The sequence below is a fragment of the Diceros bicornis genome, chromosome 27 (genome assembly GCF_020826845.1).
Source record: "Diceros bicornis minor isolate mBicDic1 chromosome 27, mDicBic1.mat.cur, whole genome shotgun sequence".
NCBI classification, from domain to species: domain Eukaryota; kingdom Metazoa; phylum Chordata; class Mammalia; order Perissodactyla; family Rhinocerotidae; genus Diceros; species Diceros bicornis.
Genome location: NC_080766.1, coordinates 36,328,260 through 36,352,691, shown reverse-complemented (window position 1 = coordinate 36,352,691; position 24,432 = coordinate 36,328,260). Strand labels below are relative to the sequence as shown.

The 24,432-nt window shown below is 40.8% G+C and overlaps 1 pseudogene; it reads right to left on the bottom strand.

Annotated features, from left to right (window-relative positions):
- LOC131392981 (carbonyl reductase [NADPH] 1-like) overlaps positions 1–22,586 on the bottom strand; it is a 29,025-nt pseudogene extending 6,439 nt beyond the window's left edge.
- Between the last annotated feature and the right edge of the window lie 1,846 nt (positions 22,587–24,432).

Below are 24,432 nucleotides of genomic sequence, written 5' to 3'. Positions count from 1 at the left end.
CTTCTTCTTTTCCAACTTGGATCTCTTTCAGTTTTTTTCCCGCCTAATTGCACTGGCTAAGACTTCCAATACTCTGTTAAATAAGAGTGGTTAGAGTCAGCGTCCTTCTTTTGTTTCTGTTCTTAGAGGAATAGCTTTCAGTTTTTCACTGTTGAGGAGGATGTTGGATGTAGATTTGTCATATATGGCCTTTATTATGTTGAGATACTTTGCTTCTATACCCATTTTATTGAGAGTTTTATCATAAATTGATGTTGAATCTTGTCAAATGCTTTCTCTGCATCTATTGTGATGTTCACGCGATTTTCATTTTTCATTTTGTGGAAGTGTATATCACATTGGTTGATTTGTGGATGTTGAACCATCCCTGCATCCCTGGAATAAATCCCACTTGATCATGGTGTATGATCCTTTTAATGTGTTGTTGACTTTGATTTCCTAATATTTTGTTGAGGATTTTTGCATCTATGTTCATCAGTGATAGTGGCCTGTAATATTCCTTTTCTGTGTTGTCTTTGTCCGGTTTTGGTAACAGGGTAATGTTGGTCTTGTAAAATGAGTTAGAAAGTGTCTCTTCCTCTTCAAATTTTCGGAAGAGTTTGAGAAGGCTAGGTCTTAAATATTTGAATGTTTGGTAGAATTCACCGGGAAAGCAATCTGGTCCTGGAATTTTGTTTTTTTGGAGGTTTTTGATTACCATTTCAATCTCTTTACATATGACTGTTCTATTCAGATTCTCTATTTATTCTTGATTCAGTGTTGGGAGGTTGTATGATTCTAAAAATATATCCATTTCTTCTAGGTTATCCAATTTGTTGGTGCACAGCTTTTCATAGTACTCTTTTATAGTCCTTTGTATTTTTGTGGTATCCATTATAATTTTTCCTCTTGCATTTCTGATTTTATTTATTTGAGACTTCTCTCTTTTTGTCATGGTGAGTCTGGCTAAGAGTTTGTCAATTTTGTTTATCCTTTCAGAGAACCAGCCCTCAGTTTTATTGATCCTTTCTATTGTTATTTTAGTCTCCATTACATTTATTTCTGCTCTGATTTTTATTATTTCCTTCCTTCCTCCGACTTTAGGCTTTGTTTGTTCTTTTTCTAGCTCTTTTATATATACTGTTAGATTATTTGAGATTGTTCTTGTTTTTTGAGTTAGATATATTTTGTTATGAACTTACCTCTTAGTACCTCTTTCGCTGCATAAATTTTGGTATGTTGTGTTTTCATTTTCATTTGTCTCCAGGTATTTTTTGATTTCCCCTTTGATTTCTTCATTGATCCAATAGTGATTCAGTAGCGTGTTGTTCAGTCTCTACATATTTGTGACTTTTCCAGCTTTCTTCTTGTAGTTGATTTCTAGTTGCATACCATTGTGGACAGAAAAGATGCTTGATATGATTTCAATCTTTCTAAATTTATTGAGACTTGTTTTGTTGTCCAACATATAGTTTATCTTTGAGAATATTCCATGTGCACTTGAGAAGAATGTGAATTCTGCTGCTTTGGGATGGCATGTTCTCTATATATAACTATTAAGTTCATCTGGTCTGATATTTCATTTAAGGCCAATATTTCCTTGTTGACTTTCTGCCTAGGTTACATATCCATTGATGTAACTTGGATGTTAAAGTCCACTACTGTTATTGTGTTGCTGTCAATTTCTCTCTTCAGGTCTGTTAATATTTGTTTTATATACTTTGGTGCTCCTATATTAGGTGCATACATGCTAATATGTGTTATGTCTTCTTAATGGAATGTTCTTTTCATCATTACGTAATGTCCATCCTTGTCTCTTGTCTTTTTTGGCTTGAAGTCTATTTTGTATGATATAAGCATAGCTACACTCTCTTTCTTTCCTTGCCATTTGCTGAAAGTATTATCTTCCATCCCTGCACTCTGAGTTTCTGTTTGTCTTTAAAGCTGAGACATGTTTCATGGAGGCAGCATATTGTTGGGTCTTGTTTTATAATCCATCTGGCCACTTTGTGTATTTTGATTGGTGAGTTCAATCCACTTACACTTAGGGTGATTATTGATATATAAGAGCTGAATATTGTAATTTTATCTTTTCTTTTCTAGTTGTTCTATATTTCCATTTTTTCTTTTTCCTTCTATTTTGGTATGCAATTCCAGTTTCGTGGTTTTCTGTGATGTTTTTCTCAGTGTCCTCTCTGTTTATGACTTGTCACTCTGCTCTAATTTTTTGTTTTGTGGTTACTATGAGGATTGTATAAAAGATCTCATAGACGAGATAGTTCTTTTTCTTCTGATAGCATCTTGTCTCCTATCCTATGCAGGTTCCATCCTTTTCTTCTTCCTCTTACATGTTTTTGTTCTCAGAAATTATCCTTTCTTGTCTTGTGAGTTTGTTACCAAATTGAAGTGCTTATGTTTATTTTTGATGCTTTCTTTCCTTTTACCCTCTATGTTATAATGATTTGTTTACTAACTTATTTTGATATAGCGCTGAATTTTTCTGATTTTTTATATTCATCACCTCGCTCAAAGCATCATAAATCTTTGTCTTCTTGTTTCAGGTAGGAGAGCTTCTTTCAATATTTCTTGTAAGGCAGGTCTTGTGGCAATGAGCTCCCTCAGCGGTTGTTTCCTCGGAAAGCTATTATTTCTCCTTCACAACTGAAGGATAACTTTGGTGGATAGATTATTCTTGGCTTATGGTTTTTGTCTTTCAATATTCTGAATATATGATTCCACTCTCTCCTGGTCTGTAGAGTTTCTGCTGAGAAATCTGCTGATAGGGTGATGGAGGCTCCTTTGTAAGTTATTTTCTTCTCCCTGGCTGCCCTTAATATTCTTTCTTTGTCATTGACTTTTGACACTTTTATTATAGTATGCCTTGGAGAAGGTATTTTTGTGATGAGATAATTAGGAGTTCTAATAGTGTCATGTACTTGTATATCCTGTTCCTTCCCAACGTTTTGGAAGTTCTCAGCTATTATTTTTTTGAATAAGCTCTCTGCCTCCTTCCCCCTCTCGTCTCCTTCTGGGATACCTGTTATCCTTATGTTGCTTTTCTTAATTGAGTCAGATATTTCTCATAGAATTTCTTCATTTTTAAAAATCTTAGTTCTTTCTCATCTTCCATCTGAATCATTTCTAGATTCTATCTTTGAGCTCACTAATTCTCTCTTCCATATGGTCTGCTCTAGGTTCAATGCTTTTTACCTTATTTTTTATCTCACCAGTTGTGTTCTTCATCTCCAGAATTCCTGTTTGTTTGTTTCATTAGGTTTCGATCTCTTTGGTGAAGGACTCCTTCTGTGCATTAATTTTTTTTTCTTAGCTCATTGAACACTCTTTCTGAGTTTTCTTGTAACTTGTTGAGTTTCTCCACCACAGGTATTTTGAATTCTCTCTCTGTTAGACTGTAATCTTTTGTGACTTCAAGTTTGCTTTCTGGAGAGTTGTCATTTTCTTTCTATTCTGCTATGTTACTGTAATTCTTCATAGTACTTGATGAGTTGAGTTGATCCTTGCCAATGCATTTATGGTAGTAAACACTTTTCTTCGGGAAGACTTTGGTGGCTCTGGTTGCACTTTCCACCTGCCACTCCCTGTGCCCAAGGTGTCTCCAGTGCCCTCCTTGTGCTGCCTATGCCTCTGAGGTTGCTGGTGCCTTGCTGCTCACATTATCATTGCTTCTTAGGTGTCGCCACCTGGGTCACCAGGCTGTAAGCACCTCTGGTGCCACTGGGGTTGCGTAGGTTTCATGTTACCCCACTGACTCTCTGTGGGCTCTCCATAAGCTAGGAGATGCTGCCCCGTGCACCACCTATGCTGCTTTTCCTGGGTTATCCAGGTGTGCTGGCAGCACCACTGTCAGGGGCACTGTGGTTATTGTGTCACTGTCACTATTCAGGACCTGGGTTCTTATATGCAGTTCCTGTCGCTGGTAGAGCCAGTGTCAGTGATGCTGCGCTGGGGGCTGGGACACCAGTTCTGCTGTGTTTCCTGAAGACTCAAGTCACAGGAGCCACATGGTGCTGTTGTGGGATGGCAGGGGCTAAGCCATTAGTGTTGTTGTTCATCCTGCAGCCTCTGGTCACTGGCATGACCAATGTGCTTTTTAAAACCTCGGGTCAGGGAATCCTGCCCTTGCTGAGGAATTCTGAGTGTTGCACACTGTCCCTTAAGCTGGAAAAATTGGTGCCACTGCCGGGAGGGAGTGAGAGGGCTCCATTCTAGGCACTGCTCTGTGTCCAGAAGCCTCAGGGTGTGTGTGGTATGTGCCACTGCTGGGGGGTAGGGGCTAAGCCATGAGTGCCATGTCTGCCCCTACAGCCTCTGGTCACCAGCAGGCATCCTGGTGTGAGAACTCATGTTTTGGATCAACACCACCAGGGAAGGGGACAAGGCTGAACCCTTAGTTCCACCGATTCTTGTCGATCCAGCCCACCCACCTATACATCAGATGTATAGATGCACAGATCTCTCAGGCATTCTGGTATGCTGTGCAGGGAGTCCTTTGTTGGTCCATGGATCTACAACTTATTGTAACTTACATAGGGGAAATAAAAGGAGCAACTCGTTCCACCACGATGCTGCATCACTCTCAGAGATTTTTAGTATATTTGCAGAGTTGTGGAACCATCACTGCGTTCAAGATTAGAATATTCTCATCACCCCAAAAAGATATTCTATCACCTCTCTGTTCCCCCATTCCTCCTAGCCCTAGAAACCACTAGCATACTCTCTGTCTTCAGATTTTCTTCTTCTGGACATCTCATATGTATTGATGATCTTACCTGAACAGCCTCTTTAATTTAGCATAGTGTATTCAGGGTTCATCCGTGTTGTAGGATGCACTTCATTTCTTTCTATATCATCAATTTAACAGTCCAGTTTTCCACTGCCCCTCTCCATAACCTTATTGCCAGGCCATTCGTCACTGCTCCCGAGTTAATAAATACCGAAACAGGGAGAAAACAGCACGCAATTCAGCTGACTGAGCTGATTTGTTACCTCTCTTGATCAGAGTGGCAGCCTTCCAAAGCAGATGCTGTCCATTCACCTAGGAGCTGTCATCCATCAACCAGTCAGCTCTTTGTTGGTCCAGAGAGACCTGATCATAGAGCACTGCCCAAGTGACCATAATATCCTCAAGTAGTTGCAAAGGCAACCTTTGATAGTAATAAGTACCCCCCCCCCCACATTCCTCTTGGCATGTTCCTGTGCAAACCATTTTCATTTTCTTATGGAACTTCTGGGGACTAATCTCCACATTAGAACATTTCTATGACATCATCTGAGACATTATGAATAAACAAGCTTCAAGATTATATCATGTCCTTCACTCATAGAAGCAGCCTTAATTAATGCTCATAGCAAACTGGTAATAGTCTCTCAAGTGGTCAAAATCCCAGTGAATGTGGTGTTCATCATTTTTGGACATGCATTTCTAGGTAACAATCTGTGTTGCATTTTAGGCAGAGTTGTTAATGTGTCTAGCACTGTGAGTCTCAGAGCTCTTCAAAACAGCAGCCCAAAGCTGCAGCAGAAGTTTACAAGTGATACTATCATGGAGGAGGAGCTGGTAGGGCCCATGAACAAGTTCATGAAAGATACAAAGAATGAAGTGCACATAAAGGAAGGCTGGCCTGATATCAGGGCCATGGCATATGCTGTGTCAAAGATGGGCATCACAGTCCTGTCCAGAATCCATACCAGGAAACTGGGAGAGCAGAGGAGAGGGAACAATATTCTCCTGAGTGCCTGCTTCCCAGGGTGGGTGAGAACTGACATGGGGCAACCCAAAGCAATAAAAGCTCCGGAAGAAGGAGCAGAGACCCCCATGTAATTGGTCCTTTTGCCCTCAGATGCCAATGGACCCCATGGAGAGTTTTTAATGGAGGAGAAAGTTCACCAGCAGGGGACCCCTCTTAGAGTTCCCTCCATGGTTCTCAGTATGTTATGACCTCTGATTTGACCAAAATGACAGTTACACCGTCAAAAATATCCCTATCTAAAAAATAAAAAAAGAACCAAAATATCTCTATTGAGTACCCACTTTGAATTGACTACTAATTCTGTGAAGTCTTCTATGATATCTTCTGTGATATAGGGGGAAAAATGTTGAATCAATGACAATGTGGAATGAAAATCAATAGAGAAATAAATGGTTCTTTAGAAATGTCCACTTGTGCAGATTGTTTACATGCCAATGAGCTCAGAAATGTAATAGACCTAAAAACTACGTCAACAGAAGGTCAGCACAACTCAGGGGTCAGCAAACATTATTGAAACAGCCAGTGAGTACATATATTCAGCTTTGCAGGCCACACGGTCTCTGCTTGAACAACTCAGATCTGCTGAGGTAGCATGAAAGTAGCCGTGGACATTACATAAACCAATTAGCATGGTGGGTTTTGTCTTGCCACCTTTAGTTTACCAGCTTCTATTATAACATGGACAACACCATGAAGGAAACACATCTGATGTGGTCTGTTTGATACTGAACTCATTGGAAAAACAATTGCAAAGTATGAACTGTGAGAAGGCACTTACGAAACGTCCATAAGAGAATCTGAGACAGTGGGGGAAATTGAACATGCATTGAGAATTAGTAGCCAATTCAAAGTGAGTACTCAATAGGGAGGAATTACTGTGAAATCACTTCAAGGTGAATGCGTTTTTTATGTAGGGATGGTGTATCATCACATCTGCAACATTAACAGGGTTCAGAAAACTATATAAAAAAATACAAAAATATAGTAAAATATTCATAATTGTTCAACCTAGTTTGGTGGATATATAGGTGCTTACTATACTATTCTTTCAACTTTTCTGCTTGAAAAATTTCAAGACAAACATCTGGAAACAAATAATCTTGGCTCTGCCACCTTACTCTGTGACTGAGCAAAATGCTGCATTTTACTGTATCTTAGTACCTCAACTGTGAAATGGGGACAGTAGGCATAGGATTGCTGTGAAGATTAAATGTCCTGGTACAGGTGAAAATGTTGAAAACATTGCACTGTGCGAAGTACAAAGTGCCTTCTATCATGAGTCCCTGTGACTGGGACCTAACACCACCCAGGGCAGTGATGAGAAGCTTCTTACTGCCCAACACCATCCTGCCTCCCAGTGGGCTTCAGTGAACATCCACCACATTCCCTCACTTCACAGAAGCACTGCATGTGGTAAAGATGCCTCTACTGCCATGATTATTTTTCACTCTTCACCAGTGATTTTCAGGCCTACAGGCATGAAAAGGAATAACCCCTGAAAGCAAGGGTAGGTCTCTCAGTATAAAAGAGAGGTTTACACTACAAGTTTCTCCTTTGAACAGCACTGTTCATTTCCTCCCTGTTATTTTGTTTCTGTAAACCTAACCCAGGGGACAACAATGTCCAGGTCAAGGCCATAGCATCTCAACTGTTTGGAAATATATGCTTGAAATTGCAAAGATCCTTTGTTTCTTAGTACCTGAAAAATAACAGCTAACTATATATACCACTTATTATCTGTGACCTTGGACAAAACCAAAATGTAAGCACTTTCAGCAAATAGGGATTATGTAACCATTAAATAAAACATTACAACCAATGGCTTGGCACACAGTAAGAGCTTCATAAAACATTATCTCCCACTTGGGAGAACACAGGGAATCACACAGCAGGGTACGCTGCCCACACTGAAAGTCTAATCACAGGATCTAATTCTCTAATTTTCTCTCTTGATTTTATCTCAAGAAAGTAAGGGGATTGATGTCCTCAGAAGCAGCTACCCTGTCTAAGTAATCTCATTGCATCTTAGGAAAAAACAACTCTTCCCATTCTTCAGTGGATGATGGTCCTATGTCCAAGGCAATTACTTGGCACTTCTTTTTCTCCTTTTGGTGTTCTCCCAAGATAGTTTCTTTAGTTCAACTGCCATGAATCTCTAGTTCCCTATTGGCTCCTCATCAACCAATTTTGCCTTGGAGGAAGCACATATCTCCAACCTGCAACCATTGCTTGGCTCTTACCCAAACAGGGCTGTGTCCTGGTTTAGCCCAGGGTGCAACACAGAGAAGGGGTGGAACCAGGAGTGGGGAATTAGGAAACCTTCTGGAACATTCAATCCCTCTTTGGAGGGAGGGATGGAGGTGGGGCCTCCTTCTCAGGAAATCACACCGCTGGATCCCAGAACTCATTTCTTTGTGGCTTCTCTGACTGTGGCCAGGCCCCCACAGCGAGTGCTCCTGTGGCCCATAGTCCTGTCTGCTCTCCACACAAGTGCCCCACATGCTCCCTACTCACCTATGTCCTTCTACACCCTTGTGGGGCTGGTGAATGGGGCCAAGAAGGGCATTGGCTTCGCTATCTCACTGGACTTCTGTCCGCAGTTCTCAGGGGACATGGTGCTCATGGCATGGGACAGGGCATGGGGCCAAATGACCATGTAGAGGCTGCAGGCTGAGGGCCTGAGGCCTTGCTTCCACCAGGTGGACATCGACAACCTGAAGAGCATCCGTGCCCTGCGCAACTGCCTGCAAAAGGACTAGAGCAGGCTCAACATGCTGGTCAAAAATGCTAACATAGTAGCTAGCATAGATCAGCTGTAAGTGGATGTGACCTGAGATGGGAGGCAGCCTCTGTGCCGGGAAGCCAGCCAGGGTAGTTTGGGGCCTGAAATGCTGCTGTGGGACCCTTAGCTTCTATGGGATCTAGAACAGACTCCTTGGGGAAATATGGCAGAGTGGAAGCTACAGAGAGAGCAGAATCCTTCAAGACTTGCAAGCCTATCCATCAGAGGGCCATTGCATTACCATGGAACAGACACATGAATCTCCTCTGGGTTTTCTCGCAGTTTCTCTTGGATTGGACGTTAGAGCAATTCAGTGACTTTTTAACATATTTTGAAATAAAGAAAAAAGTGTAAGATTGGTACACAGAGATCTCATTTTGCATCCTTCACTTAGCCTCCCCTAATGGTGCCATCTTATGAAACTATACAGCATTACACAGCGAGGAAATTGACATTGCCATAATACTTTTAACTTAACCCAGACATGCTGGGAATTCACCCAATTGCACATGCAAATTTTTTTTTATACCATTCTATGGATTTTTAGCATGAGAAAAACTTAATTTATTAACTTTGTTCTCTTTCTTCTCTAAAATATCCTGATTTGACACCATTTCATATTCAAGCAGAGGTGACAATGAAAACAAACTTTTTTAGTACATGAGATGTCTGCACGGAGCTACTGCCTCTCATAAAACCCCGGGTGAGTCTAATGAGGAGCCCAAGCTATACTCTTTCTGGCATCATCTGGCCCTGCTTGCCTTTGATCTCATCTACCAGCCCCTGCTACCTCTCCCTGCTCAGCTACACTGGCCTCCTTGTTGTGTCTCCACCAGGTCAGGTGCCCTTCTGTCTCAGGGCTCTGTACACACGCGTCCAGCTGTCATGGGTGCTCTCTGTCCCACTGGTCTTTGCACAACTGACTCTTATCTTTCAGGTCTTCATTCAAATATCCACAGAGAGGAGGGGAAGTCAAGATGGCAGTGTAGGCAGACTCTGAACTCACCTCCTCCCATGGACACAGTGGACTTACAACTAATCTTGGAACAATTACCCCTGAGAGAGAACTGAAAACTGGATAAGAGGAACCCCTGCAACAAACAACAATTCTGACTGGTGGAAGAGGCAGAAATTCCCCTTTGGAGAGAAAAAGCACCACCTTCACAAGCTGTAACACTTCACAGCTGCTCGGGAGCAATCCAAAGGTACACAGCCTTCCTTGGAGGAGTGGGGGACATGAGCTGGGAGCATTTTGCTGCTGTAAGCATTTTTTGGACCCAGCACAACCGAGACAAATGTCATAATATATGGCTTTGCTGGCTACTAACAACAATGGTGAATACCCCCAGAAAAGCTGGGGCATAAAGAAATTAAAGCTGGCTCCTAAAGGGGCCATTCACAAATTCACCCATTTCAGAAAGCAACCTAAAATCACCAGAAAAAAAGGTGCACAGCCCTTTGGTGAAAAGAGACTCACCTGATAGGCTCTGGGTACATCTTGGTGAGAGATGAGACCTCTCCAGGGACTGGGATATTGGGAGCAGCCATTGTTGTGACCTGGTGTGGGCATGCTGAAATACATGCTGGCAGTTGCCACTGGAGTTCCCCCCATGACCTGCTAGCCCAAGGTCTGCCCTCACCTGCTAGAGCACTGATTTAATCCAGCTCAGCTAAGGAAAGCAGCCCACCATAGGGACTGGTCCCACCCAACAACAAGCCCTCGGGGAACTTATGTGCCTGGATTCTCTGCACCCTGGTGTGTGGGTCTACCTCTGCAGGCAGGGTGCGAGGAGTAGGTCGAGTGTGTGGGGCCTTGGCCATGGGGTGACTGGGTCTGCTTCAGGGGGTCAGGGCACGTACACATGGCAGGACTGTGTTGATGGTGTGTGTGGCCTCGTGGGGGTGGGGCTTGCCAGCTGTAGAAGACTTGTGCTTCTCAAACAGCCACAGAGGGGATCGGCCCCACCTTCCACAGCCTGAAGCAACGGGGTTCTCCCGTGCCTGGGGCCAACCCCACTCAGCTGCAATCCTCAGAGAGCTGACAAGAGCCTATAGGCCAGAGGCCTATAGCAATTGTAAGCCCCTGAGCCTAACAACAGGCCAAACTGGGGGCCTATGCACTTAATAGAAAATCTGCAACAGGAATGTGCTATTAGACCTTGTAGCCAACTCTGCTGGGGTTCCCCACACCTGATAAAGAGACTGAAGGGTCCACAAAAACCACACACAGCTGAACATTACATTCAGCTTGCTGAGGGGGCAGCTCAGCCTCCCTGGGCATGTATGGCAAAAGCAACCCTGCCACAACAGAAGGACACATGTAGCCCACATGGGGGTCACTCTTGGAACATTTGGAACTGGTGACGACAGGGAAGCACACTGCTGGGCCTCATAGGCATCACTTATATAAGGTCACCTGTCCAAGATCAGGAGACGTAGCTGATCTACCTAATACATAGATACAAGCACAGAGAAAGAGGCAAAATGAGGAGGAAAAGGAATATGTTCCAAGTAAGGGAACAGGACAAAACTCCAGAAAAGGAACTAAACGAAGTAGAAATGAGAAATCTACCTGACAGAGAGGTCAAACAAAGAGTCATAAGGATGCTCACTTACCTAGGGAGAAGAATGGATGAACTCAGTAAAAACATCAACAAAGAAATAGAAGACATAAAAAAGAACCAATCAGAAATGAAGAATACATTACTGGAAATGAAAATTTCACTAGAGGGACTTAAAAGCAGAGTAGAGGATACAGAAGAATGGATCAGTGAGCTGGATGAAAGGCTAGAGGAAATAACCAAAGCTGAACAGATAAAAGAAAAAAGAATTAAAAAGAGTGAGGATAGTGTAAGGACAACATCTTGGGATGACATCAAGTGCACTAACATCCGTGTTGTAGGTGTCCCAGAAGGAGATGAGAGAGACAAAGGGGCAGAGAATCTATATGAAGAAATAATAGCTGAAAACTTCCCTAACCTAAGGAAGGAAACAGACATCCAGGTACAGGAAGCACAGAGAGAACCAAAAAGTATAAACTCAAAGTGGCCCACACCAAGACACATTAAATCAAAATGTCCAGAAGTAAGGATAAAGATATAATCCTAAAAGCCACAAGAGAAAGGCAGCAAGTTACATATAAAGGAAACCCCATAAGGCTATCAGCTGACTTCTCAGCAGAAACTTTACAGGTTAGAAGAGAGTGGCACAATACATTTAAAGTGCTAAAAGGGAAAAACATACAGCCAAGAACACTCTACACGGCAAGATTATTATTCAGAATGGAAAGAGTGATAAAGAGTTTCTGGGACAAGCAAAAATTAAAAGAGTTTATCACAAAGAAACCAGTCCTATAAGAAATGCTAAAGGGACTTATTTAAGGGGGAAAGAGAAGACCACAAATAGGAAAAAATTATCTTATTAAATTGTATAAGAGGGTAACAGATACACATGCACACAAAAGAGATTAGATAAGATATAAAAAACATAAAATGTGGGAGGAGGGGAGTAAAACCTTTTAGAAAGAGGTCAAACTAAAGAGACTACCAACTTAGTATAGATTGCTATATAAGTAGGTTATTATGTATGAACCTCATGGTAATCACAAACCAGAAACCTATAATAAATACACAAAAAACTAAGAGAAAGGATCCCAAACGTAATAGTAAAGAAATCCATCAAACCACAAGGGAAGAGAGCAAGAGAAGAAGAAAGGAACAGAAAAGAACTACTAAAACACCCAGAAAAAAAAAATGGCAGTAAGTACACACTTATCAATAGCTACTTGAAATGTCAATGGACTAAATGCTCCCATCAAAAGGCATAGGGTGGCTGCTTGGATAAAAAAACAGGAACTGTATGTATGCTGCATACAAGAGACACACTTCAGACCTGAAGACACTCACAAACTGAAAATGAAGGGATGGAAAATGATACTCCGTGCAAATGGCAACGAAAATAAAGCTGGGGTAGGAATACTCATATCAGACAAAATAGACCTTAAAACAAAAACTGTAACAAGAAACAAAGAAGAGAACTACATAATGATCAAGGGAACAATCCAACAGGAGGGTATAACACTCATAAATATCTACGCATCCAACGTAGGAGAACCTAAATATGTAAAACAATTATTAGCAGCCATAAAAGGAGAAATAGACCATAACACAATAATAGTAGGGGACTTTAGCACTCCACTAGCACCAATGGATAGATCATTCAAACAGAAGATCAATAAGGAAACATTGGCCTTAAATGACACAATAGGCCAGGTGGACTTAGTAGATATATACAGAACATTCCATCCCAAAACCAAAGAATACACATTCTTTTCAAATGCACGTGGAGCATTCTCCAGAATTTATCACGTTAGGCTACAAAACAAGTCTCCATAACTTTAAGAAGATTGAAATAATACCAAGCATCTTTTCTGACCACAATGGTATGAAACTAGAAATCAACTATAGGAAGAAATTGAGTAAAGCCACAAATATGTGGAGATTAATGTCACTGAACAACAATTGGCTCAATGAAGAAATCAAAGGATAAATCAAATAATACCTGGAGACAAATGAAAATACGACATGCCAGAATTTATGTAATACAGCAAAAGTGGCTCTAAGAGGAAAGTTTATAGCAATACAGGCCTATCTCAACAAAGAAGAAAAATCTCAAATAAACAACCTAACAGTGCCCCTAAAGGAACTGTAAAAAGAGGAACAAACAAAACCCCAAATCAGTAGAAGGAGGGAAATAATAAAAATCAGAGCAGAAATAAATGAAATAGAGAATTAAAAAACAACAGAAAAAATCAATGAAACTAGGAGCTGGTTCTTTGAAAAGATAAACAAAATAGATAAGCCGTTAGCTAGATTGACCAAGAAAAAAAGAGAGAACGCTCAAATAAGTAAAATCAGAAATGAAAGAGGTGAAATTACAACAGACACCTCAGAAATACAAAAGATTATAAGAGAACACTATAAAAAGCAATATGCCAAAAAATTGGATAATCAAGATGAAATGTGTAAATTCTTAGAATCATACAATGCTCCAAAACTGAATCAAGAATAAATAGAGAATTTGAATAAATCCATAACCTGTAAGGAGATCAAAACAGTAACCAAAAACCTCCCCAAATATAAAAGTGCAGGACCAGATGGCTTCTCTGGAGACTTCTACTAAACATTCAAATACTAAATACCAATCCTTCTCAAACTCTTTTAAAACATTGAAGCGGAGGGAAATCTTCCTAACTCATTCTACAAAGTCAACATTATCCTGATACCAACACCAGACGAGGACAGCACAAAAGAAGAAAATTACAGGCCAATATCACTGATGAACATCGATGCAAAAATCCTCAACAAAATACTAGCAAATTGAATACAACAATACATTAAAAAGATCATACACCATGATCAAGTAGGATTTATTCGAGGAAAGCAGGGATGGTTCAACATCCACAAATCAATCAATGTGATACACCACGTTAACAAAATGATGAATAAAATCACATGATCATCTCAATAGATGTAGAGAAAGCATTTGACAAGATAGAATATCCATTTATGATAAAAACTCTGAAGAAAATGGGTATAGAAGGAAAGTACTTCAACATAATAAAGGCCATATATGACGAACCCATAGCTAATATCATACTCAATGGTGAAAAACTGAAAGCTATCCCTCTAAGAACAGGAATCAGACAAGGGTGCCCACTTTCACCACTCCTATTTAACATAGTATTGGAAGTCCTATCCAGAGCAATCAGGCAAGAAAAAAAATAAAAGGGATCCAAATCGGAAAGGAAGAAGTGAAACTGTCACTATTTGCAAATGACATGACTTTATATATAGAAAACCCTAAAGAATTCACCAAAAACTTTTAGATATAATAAATGAATACAGTAGTGTTGCGGGATACAAAATCAACATACAAAAATCAGTTTCATTTCTATACACTAACAAAGCAGTAGCAGAGAGAGAAATTAAGAATACAATCTCAGGGCCGGCCCCATGGCTTAGCGGTTAAGTGAGCGCACTCCGCTGCTGGCGGCCCGGGTTCGGATCCCGGGCGCGCACCAACGCACCGCTTCTCCAGCCATGCTGAGGCCGTGTCCCACATACAGCAACTAGAAGGATGTGCAACTATGACATACAACTATCTACTGGGGCTTTGGGGGAAAATAAATAAATAAATAAAATTAAAAAAAGAAAAAAAGAAAAAAAGAAAAGAATACAATCTCATTTACAATTGCAATAAAAAAATAAAATACTTAGGAATAAATTTAACCAAAGAAGTGAAAGTCCTGTATGCTGAAAACTATAAAACATTGTTGAAAGAAATCAAAGAAGACACAAAGAAATGAAAAGACATTCAGTGCTCTTGGATTGGAAGAATTAACATAGTCAAAATGTGCTTACTTCCTAAAGCAATCTATAGATTCAATGCAATCCCTATCAAAGTTCCAACAACTTTTTTCACAGAAATAGAGCAAAGAGCTCTAAAATTTATATGGAACAACAAAAGACCATGAATAGCCAAAGGAATCCTAAGAAAAAAGTACAAAGGTGGATGTATCACACTCCCTGATTTCAAAATATACTACAAAGCTATAGTAACCAAAACAGCAGGGTACTGGCACAAAAACAGACACAAAAATCAATGCAACAGAATTAAGAGCCCAGAAATAAACCCATACATCTATGGACAGCTAATTTTCAACAAGTGAGCCAAGAATATGCAATGGAGAAAGGAAAGTTTCTTCAGTAAGTGGTGTCGGGAAAACTGGACAGCCACGTGCCAAAGAATGAAAGTAGACCATTATCTTAAACCATACACAAAACTAACTCAAAATGGATTAAAGACTTGAATGTAAGACCTGAAACTATGAAACTTCTTGAAGAAAACTTAGGCAGTATGCTCTTCAATATCTGTCTTAGCAGTATATTTTGAATACCTTGTCTACTCAGGCAAGGGAAACAAAAGAAAAAATGAACAAATGGGACTACATGAACCAAAAAACTTCTGCATGGGAAAGGAAACCATCAACAAAACAAAAAGACAACACTCCAGTTGGGAGAACATATTTGCAAATCATATATCTGTTAAAGGGTTAATTTTCCAGAATTTATAAAGAACTCATACAACTCAACAGGAGAAAATGAACAACACAGTAAAAAAATGGGCAGAAAATATGAACCAACATTTTCCCCAAGAAGATATACAGATGGCCAATAGGCATATGAAAAGATGTTCAACATCACTAATCATTAAGGAAATGCAAATCAAAACAACAATGAGATATCACCTCATGTCGGTCAGAATTGCTGTTATTAATAAAACAGAAAATAACAAGTGTTGGAGAGGACGTGGAGAAAAGGAGACCCCATACATTGTGGGTGGAAATGCAAACTGGTGCAGACACTATGTAAAACAGTATGGAGATTTATCAAAAAATTAAAAATAGGGGCCAGCCCAGTGGTATAGTGGTTAAGTTCGACATGCCTCACTTTGGTGGGCCAGGATTCGCAGGTTCGGATCCCGAGCATAAACATACACCACTTGTCAGCCATGCTGTGGCGTCGACCCACACAAAAAATAGCCGAAGTTTGGCACAGGTGTTAGCTCAGGGCGAATCTTCCTGAAGAAAAAAAGAAAAAAAAGAGGAAGATTGACAACAGATGTTAGCTCAGAGTGAATCTTCCTCACCAAGAAATAAATAAATAAATAAATAAATAAATAAATAAATAAATAATAAAAAATATAAATACCATGTAAGCCTGGTATTCCACTTTTGGGTATTTATCAAAAGAACACATAAACACTAATTTCAAAAGATATATGCATCTATATCCTCCCTGCAGCATTATTCACAGTGGCCAAGACTTGGAAGCAACCCAAATGCCCATCAACAGACGAATGGACAAAGAAGATGTGGTATATATATATACACAGTGGAAAAATACTCAGCTATAAGAAAAGTAGAAAATGTGCCATTTGTGACAACATGGATGGGCCTTGAGGCTATTATGGTAAGTTAAGTCAGTCAGGCAGAGAAAGAGAAATACTGTATGATTTCACTCATAAGTGGTAGATAAACAAACAAACATATAGATGAGGAGAACAGATTGGTGGTTACCATAGGGGCAGAGAGTGGGGGGAAGGTGAAAGGCATAAAGGAGCACATATTTATGGTGACAGATGGAAATTAGACTTTTGGTGGTGAACACAATGCAGTCCATACAGAAGCTGAAATATAATTATGTACTCCTGAAATTTATACAATATTATAAACCAAAGTGACAAAAATAAAAATATAAAAACCCTTGAACTGTATACTTTAAATGGGTGAAGTGTATGGTGTGTGAATTATATCTCAATAAAGCTGTTAAAAGTGTAAACCAGTGACACAATACTCACTAACATTTCTTGGAAACTATGGTTAGTATACGTAAAAATGAATTTATATTAACATGTATAAAGAGTTTATTATTTTTACATCTAAGTGCATATTTTAAACATTATAAAAATCATGAGACCATACAACCAATAAGAGATTCAAGTAAATTAGGAAACTCTCCCTTTTTAAAGTAAATATTGAGAAAGACTTTCAAAATCCCATAACTTGAGCTCCATCCTACTATAGGAATGGCAGTGGAAAAAAATCAATAAAAAAGATATTCCATGGCTCTATGACTCTCAATAAATAATCTTTGACATAATTACAATGAATTATAGAAACTGTCTTGTTAATCTTCCAACAGTCTTCTAGAATGAACACATTTTAAAAACGAGTCAATTATTCCAGTCCCTCCTTTCATCTGGAACATGTGATGTATAAGAATAAACTGAACCTCCTTGTGAAATGTTTTAGTAAGCACAGTCAAAGGTCCTAATAGAATTAAATTCATTCTCAAAATCATTATCTGCCTCTCTCATGACGAGAATAATACATGTTTCATGAATCAAAATTTCAACACACAGGAGATGAAGACGAAAAAAGCTAGGGGAGAGGAAGCCAGAGTGGACAACTGGTATACCAGAAGGCAGTTACAACTACTCATAGGGCTTTCAAATCGTATTCTCAGAGACTTCAGTCTAGACAGTAGATTGAGAAATACCATTAAATGTCTCTATGTTGTTTATACACTGTAATGAAGTGATGACCCTTTTTCTACTCTATTATCTACCTCAGGAAGTCACGAATCAGCTGGGAAGATGCTTACCTGTGTATGGTAGGGAAGCATGATTAGGGAGTGTAAAGATCTTCTAGGTAAATTCCTGGATGTGGGTGTTGCATCCCTGTCCCCCTTCCCCACAACAGTCCTTCCCACCATCCAATTCCCTAGAGGTGGCAGCTGCCTGAGTGCTACTCCTCAGAGCTGAGTGAGCCTGTAGATCTTCTGGTCTGAACCATGAGGACAGAAAACACAAAAGCACGAAGCACTTGTTGGAGGTTACACAGCAAAGACTCTGATACAAGTGTTTTGTTTCTGGAGTGTACTCATCATTTTCAGAATGCAGTTGAGGAACACTGCATTGGAATGCACACTACTAATCCTCTAAGAGGTGTGGTGGGCCATCCAGACTTTCTTATGCTTAGGGTGTGTGTTGTGTGTGTACGTGAAAGAGTAGCCCTTTAAAAGTCACTCCACATCATTGAGAAAAATGTGTCACACATCTAAGAAAGGATGCTTTCACTGGTGGGACTGATGTGTGTGTCAGGCTTAAATTTATCCAGGCGACTATTCTGTATATGGCCAATGATTTATTTTAAGAAAGCCATGTTTTCTGTCAAAAGTGTAAATCAATAGGGAAACACATAGACCACGTCCCAAGGGCTTAACACGTAGTAGCTGCTCAAGAACTCTTTGTATGATGTCTCTTCCCTAATGGGTCTGTCCCAGCATCTCTTCTTCACTCTACAAACTCTCACCATCCAAAACCAGAGCCAAAGTGATCTGGACAAAGTGTAGTTTAGACACCTTCTTGTCACCAGTAACAAACTTTAAAAGCATTACTTGATTCTAGTTGTCTATTCACAGGCATTAAGTGCACATCTGGTTCTCTGGACCCTTTGTGATTTCACATTCATCACATAAGTCCATTTTCATCTAATTCCATGAGTACTGCTTGTTAAGTCTCTGGATTAAGGGGTTTTCATGAAACATTGAAGAGTTTTAAACCGTGTCTCCTGCAGCCCTTTGGGATTTGCCAAGGCACCCGGGCGCCCTCTTTTGAAGAAGACATTGGCCTGCAAAGGGCTGAGTCTTCCTTTCTCATCAGTCACTCTGGTCTGACTGGCTACAGCTTCACTTGAAGATCGGTATCCTCGGTAAAAAATATTTGCGGACCATTGAGTAGTAGGAAGAACAATTAGCTTGGATGCCACAAGAACTAGGTCTGCACCCAGCTGTGCATGTGACGTTGAGTTTCATTTAGACAATATCTAAAATTCCTAGCACATCACATCAAGAAAAGTCAATCCACCCATCCTTTCTAGAGCCAGAAAATGTCAGATGTGGAAGATACCTTTAGTACAGTAATTTCCCACCCAACTTCCTTTAGTGATTTCCCAGACAGTAGGAAGTTGAAAAGTGGTACCCGTTAAATCAAGGTTGATAACACCTTCTTTAAATGTTTACTTGGTAAGTGTAGCCTTAACAAAGCTGTTTCGTTCCTCCTAGGACTCTTGAAGCTAATATGTGATGAACAAGAGTGTCCAGATTTCAGATGTTTGCTTGATTCCTTAGAGATGGTTCTCCCTAATGCCTTTTCAAAATAAACACATATTATAATTTAAGGGGAAAAAAAGCAGATTAACAGCTACCAGAATTAAAGAGAGCATTCTTCAAATTTAGGATGATGCTTACTTTGGGGAACAGTGGTGAAATGAGATGGGAAGAAGTGATGGGATTTAAATGGCATTGATATAGATTGATTAGTGAAGCTCAGTAGTGGGTATCTGGGCAGGGTAGATTCTTACCTTTTGTGTGGCTAGAGTATTTCAGAATAACTTTTTTAAGGATAGGATTAAATATAAAAAGAAATCCACATCTGTAATCCCTCAGTAATCCTTAAGATCACAATACTCTTCCATTCCAGAAACAAATTGCAATTCCTTCTTTGGAACTTTCATGCTTCCCACAGAGATTCTATGGAAACCATTCTAGATTGTTGTCTACATCCTAAAATCTGAGATAAGGGGAACTAGGGACAGTGTTTAATTTTGGTTTCCCTAACTATGATTTGTCCCAGATTTTCTCCCCAAAGAGGGTAGAATAAAGTCATGATAATATGACTGCTGTGGCTGCCTTTTGCCCCAAATACTGGAAGGACTCTCCTGTTTCAAAAGGCAAGAAAATTTTGCTCCATATCAAAAATGTAGCACGTATTTACATTTCCATTAACCCTAACTTTGGTGAGGCAAGATAAATTGTTTGAATAGACCCTGCCTTAGCAATCCATGAGTACACCCATTCCTCCTTCTGGACCAAGCACAGACAAAGAACTAACACAGCCCAGTTAAGCAAGAAAAATGACTGGCCAGAATTCATTTGTATGATTCTAAGATGAATACATGTAGAATGTGTGATGGTGGCACAAGGAACTCCTTTGCTGCCCTCAAGTGTTGGGGTGAATGAAGGGGTCAGGGGACTTTGAAAGAATTGCTCTTTATGTCCCTAGTGAACCAGTGTTAGAAGAAGTGACAGAACTCTCCTGGAGGGCAGGACACGGAAAAGGGGCAGAATTGTGAGTAAACTGTTCATGTGGATACTCAATTCCAGGCCACACCTCTTAATCTTTCTAAATGTATCTGCGAGTCTTAATTGGTATATTTAATGTGTGGTTGTTCCCACAATCCCATTACTTTCGGGTAAGTATTACAGTAGTTTACAACCAAAGAAATATGATAGTTTGTTTTTTTTTCAGAACATAGCACATTTAAGGGGAGTTAAAATGAGCCTGGAGTTAGGCAGGTCAGATTACAGAGATCTCCCCAAGTCTTGCTAAGGGTTTGGACTTTGTTCCTGAAGGATATTCAGGAGGGGAGTGTGCTTACAGAGAGTACAGACAATGCTCAAAAAAGAAATGACTCAAGAAGGGAGGTCCCTCAGGAGGGTTTTTTTTTTTTAACTGTGCAGCAATTATAGCTGAGGGTCTTTTGTAGAGCAGAGAGGGAAGGGAAGAGCTTGGGGAGAAACTGAGTAAGACCACTTGTAGGAACTTGTAAGTGATAATAAGGGGGCGGGCATAGTGACATCCAGGATCCTGGTGGGTGGATGATGAGGTCAGTGACCAAGGTGGTATGGGGAATAAGTGAGCATCTTCTGGAAATGTTCTAGATTTGGGGATTCAGGGGAGGAAGAGAGGGCTTCAAGAGGGGAAGGAGATGCAGGAAGACAAAATGTGTCTGGAGCTCTGGGAATGTTCTAGGCAAGTGACAGATTTTAGAGGGGCCTAATAAATTGGGGTGAGTGAAGACTCTACTATCCTGAATATGATCACTCTGAGAGAGGATGAGAGAGGACGGAGAGTCTGGGACTGAATCTTCAGGAAACTGCAACATGTGAGGGGCATGGAGCAAGTAATGGGCTTCACTGTGGAAAGTTTTGAACACAGACCTGAAGGCTAAGACTCAGTTATGCAAAACCAGCGTGACAGAGAGCACTGAAGACCACTAGACAAGAGTTTACAGAGCCTTAGGCAGAAGGGTACCTGGCCGAGTGGAGACACAACAGGGAAGCCAGTGTGGCTGAGCAAGAAGAGGTAGCAGGGGCTTGTAGATGAGATCAGGGGCAGACAGGGCCAGATCATGCTGAATACGCTATAGCTTGGGTTCCTCATCATACTCACTTTGGGGTTTTATGAGAGGCAGTAGCTCCATGCAGACATCTCGGGTACCAAAAAAGTTTGTTTTCATTGTCAGTTCTGCTTTTATATGAAAGGATGTAGAATCAGGAGCTTTTAGGGGTAAAGAGAACAGTGTTAGTAAATAGTAGTCATTTGGTAAAAATCCATAGAACAATACAAAATTTTCTTTTACATGTGAAATCTTCTGAATTCTAAGTAATGTCTTTGGTTAGTTCACAGTATGGTGCCAATGTCAATTTTCTCACTTGTCAATGCTTTATAGTTTTGTAAGATGTCACCATTAGGGGAGGGTAAGTGAAGGGCACAGAATGGGATCTCTGTGTACCATTCTTACGATTTCTTGTTTATTTCAAAATAAGTTAAAAAGTCACTGAACTGCTCTAAAGTCCAATCCAAGAGAAACTGTGTGAAAACCGGGAGGAGATCCCTAAGAATCAGTTCAATGGAACTGCAAAGGCTATCTGGGTGGAAAGGCTTGCTAGTTTTGGAGGATTCTGCTCTCTCTGTAGCCTCTGGTCCGACCTCTTTCCCTAGGGAATCTGTTCTAGATGCCTTAGGAGCCACAGGCCCCAGAGCAACGTTTGCTGCCCCACCCCACCCTGGCTGGCCACCTTCATGCAGGGTGCCTCACCTCTAAGCTCATGTCCACTTACTCTTGAAGACTATGCCTGTGTTGTTGACCAGCACATCTAGGCCCCCATACTCCTTGTGCAGGAAGTCATTCAGGGTGCAGATGCTCTGCAGGCCATTGATTCCAGTTGGTGGAAGAAAGGACTCCGTCCCTTGGCCTGCAGCTGCTGCATGGCTGCCCAGCCCAGCACCTCATCCAGTGCCACGAGCACCAAGTCTCTGGAGAACTGCCAGCACAAGTCACATGTGATGGAGAAGCCAATGCCTTTGTTTGCCCCAGTCATCACCACCACACAGTGGTAAGAGGATATGGCTGGGTGGTGGGCCTTTGGGGCACTTGTTTGGAGAGTGGACAGAGATATGGGCCACAGAGGTGCCCAATGGGGTGGCACGGCCAGGCCTGAGAAGCCACACAGAAATGAGCTCTGGGATCCAGTGCTGTGATTTACTGAGAAGGAGGCCCCACTTTCATCACTCCCTCCAAGGAGGGGCTGAATGTTCCAGAAGGTTTCCTAATACCCCAACTCCCAGGTCTTTTGCTTCTCCATGCTGCACTTTGGGCCAACTCAGAATACAGCTGTCTTTTGATTTCACCTCTGAGCCCAGCAATTGTTTGCAGGGTGGAGAGATGTGCTTACCCCAAGCAAAACTGGGTGGTGATGGGTCAATAGGGAACTAGAGATTAATTGCAGCTGAACTAAAGAAACTATTTTGAGAGAACCCCAAAAGTATAAAAAGGAGGGAACAGTAATTGTCTTGTACTTGGGCCCATTATCCCTGCAGAATTGGAAGAGATGATTTTTCCTAAGATGCAATGCAATTATGTAGACAGGGTAACTTCTCCTGAGGACAAAGATGTCCCTGTTTTCTTAGGAGAAACTCAAGAGAGAGAATTAGAGACATAGGTCTTGTGATTAGACTTTCAGCGTGGGCAGGGTACCTTGCTGTCTGATTCCTGCTGTGCCCCCAAGTGGGAAGGAATATTTTATGAATCTCTTGCTGTGTGCCAAGCCATTGATTGGAATGTTTCTTTAGTGGTTACATATTCCCTATTTGCTAAAAGTGCCTACATTTTCATTTTGTCCAAGGTCACAGATAATAAGTAGTATCTATAGTTAGTTGTTATTTTTCAGGTATTAGGGAGAAAAAGAACTTTGCAATTTCAAGTATGGGTTTACAAAATGGCAGATGAGGTGCTATGGTCTTGACCTAGGCATTGTTGTCTGCTAGTGTCAGTTTTTAAAAGTAAAATAACAGGGAGGAAATTAACAGCCCTGTTAAAGGGAGAAACTTGTAACATAAACCTCACTTTTAATATAAGGGTCCTATCCCCCCTAAGAAACAATGAAAAGGACATTCATAAGCCAACAGAGGACATTCACACAGAAAAACAGATATTTGAGAGATCCGTGTAGCCATACTTCTGAAGGGGGGGTGCTGGACCCCCTGGGAGGCAGTGGAATGAGGTAAGTGGATCACCTGTCCCTCTGGAGCAGCAGTGATCTACAGCATGGGACCTCACATGGTGGACAGCATGTGACTCTGAGAGGAGAAGGGGGAAAAGGCAGCCCTCCACAGGAACACTTTTGCTCTTGGAGTTGCCTCCCAGCCCATAGGAACACTCTACACCGAGGTGGCTAAGCAATTGTGGGGGGCAACCCATGAAGCCAAGCAGCCCTGGTTGGGCAGACAGTGAGTGCAGAGTGGGAGCATGCTGGATCACACACATGAACAAAAGCGCCCCCTCCCGCCTGGCCTGCCAGCTAGGCTGGTTGGTCAGAGCAGAGGATCTTCAAAAGAGTTCCAGACAGGCACAACTGCCAGGGATCATGGCAGGCTCAGAAAACATAGCTCCTGCCCCCCCCCTTGGTGACTAGTGGAATCTGTGACCAGATACTATCACTATGCTATGGCAAAAGTCCATCCCATCAAATAGCATGAAGAAGTATATTATCACTGCAGACCAGAAGGAAAATGACAAGTACCCAGAAATCAATCCTGAGGTCACAGAAATTTATAATATAAATGACAGAGAATTCAAAATAGTTATCATAAAGAAACTCAATGCGTTACATGAAAACCCAGAAAACCAGTTCAATGAACTCAGGAATAAAATTGATGAACAGAGGGAATTCTTCACAAAAGAGATTGAAACTATAAAAAAAAAAAAATCAGAAATGTTGAAGACAAAGAACACAATGAATGAGATAAAGAAAAATCTGGAATCCTTAAAAAACAGAGCTGATATTACGGAGGACAGAGTTATTAATTTAGAGGACAGAAATATAGAAATGTTTCAGTGGAGGAGGAGAGAGAACTAAGACTGAAAAGAAATGAAGAAATTCTCCAAGAAATATTTGAATCAATAAGAAAATGCAACATAAGGATTGTAGG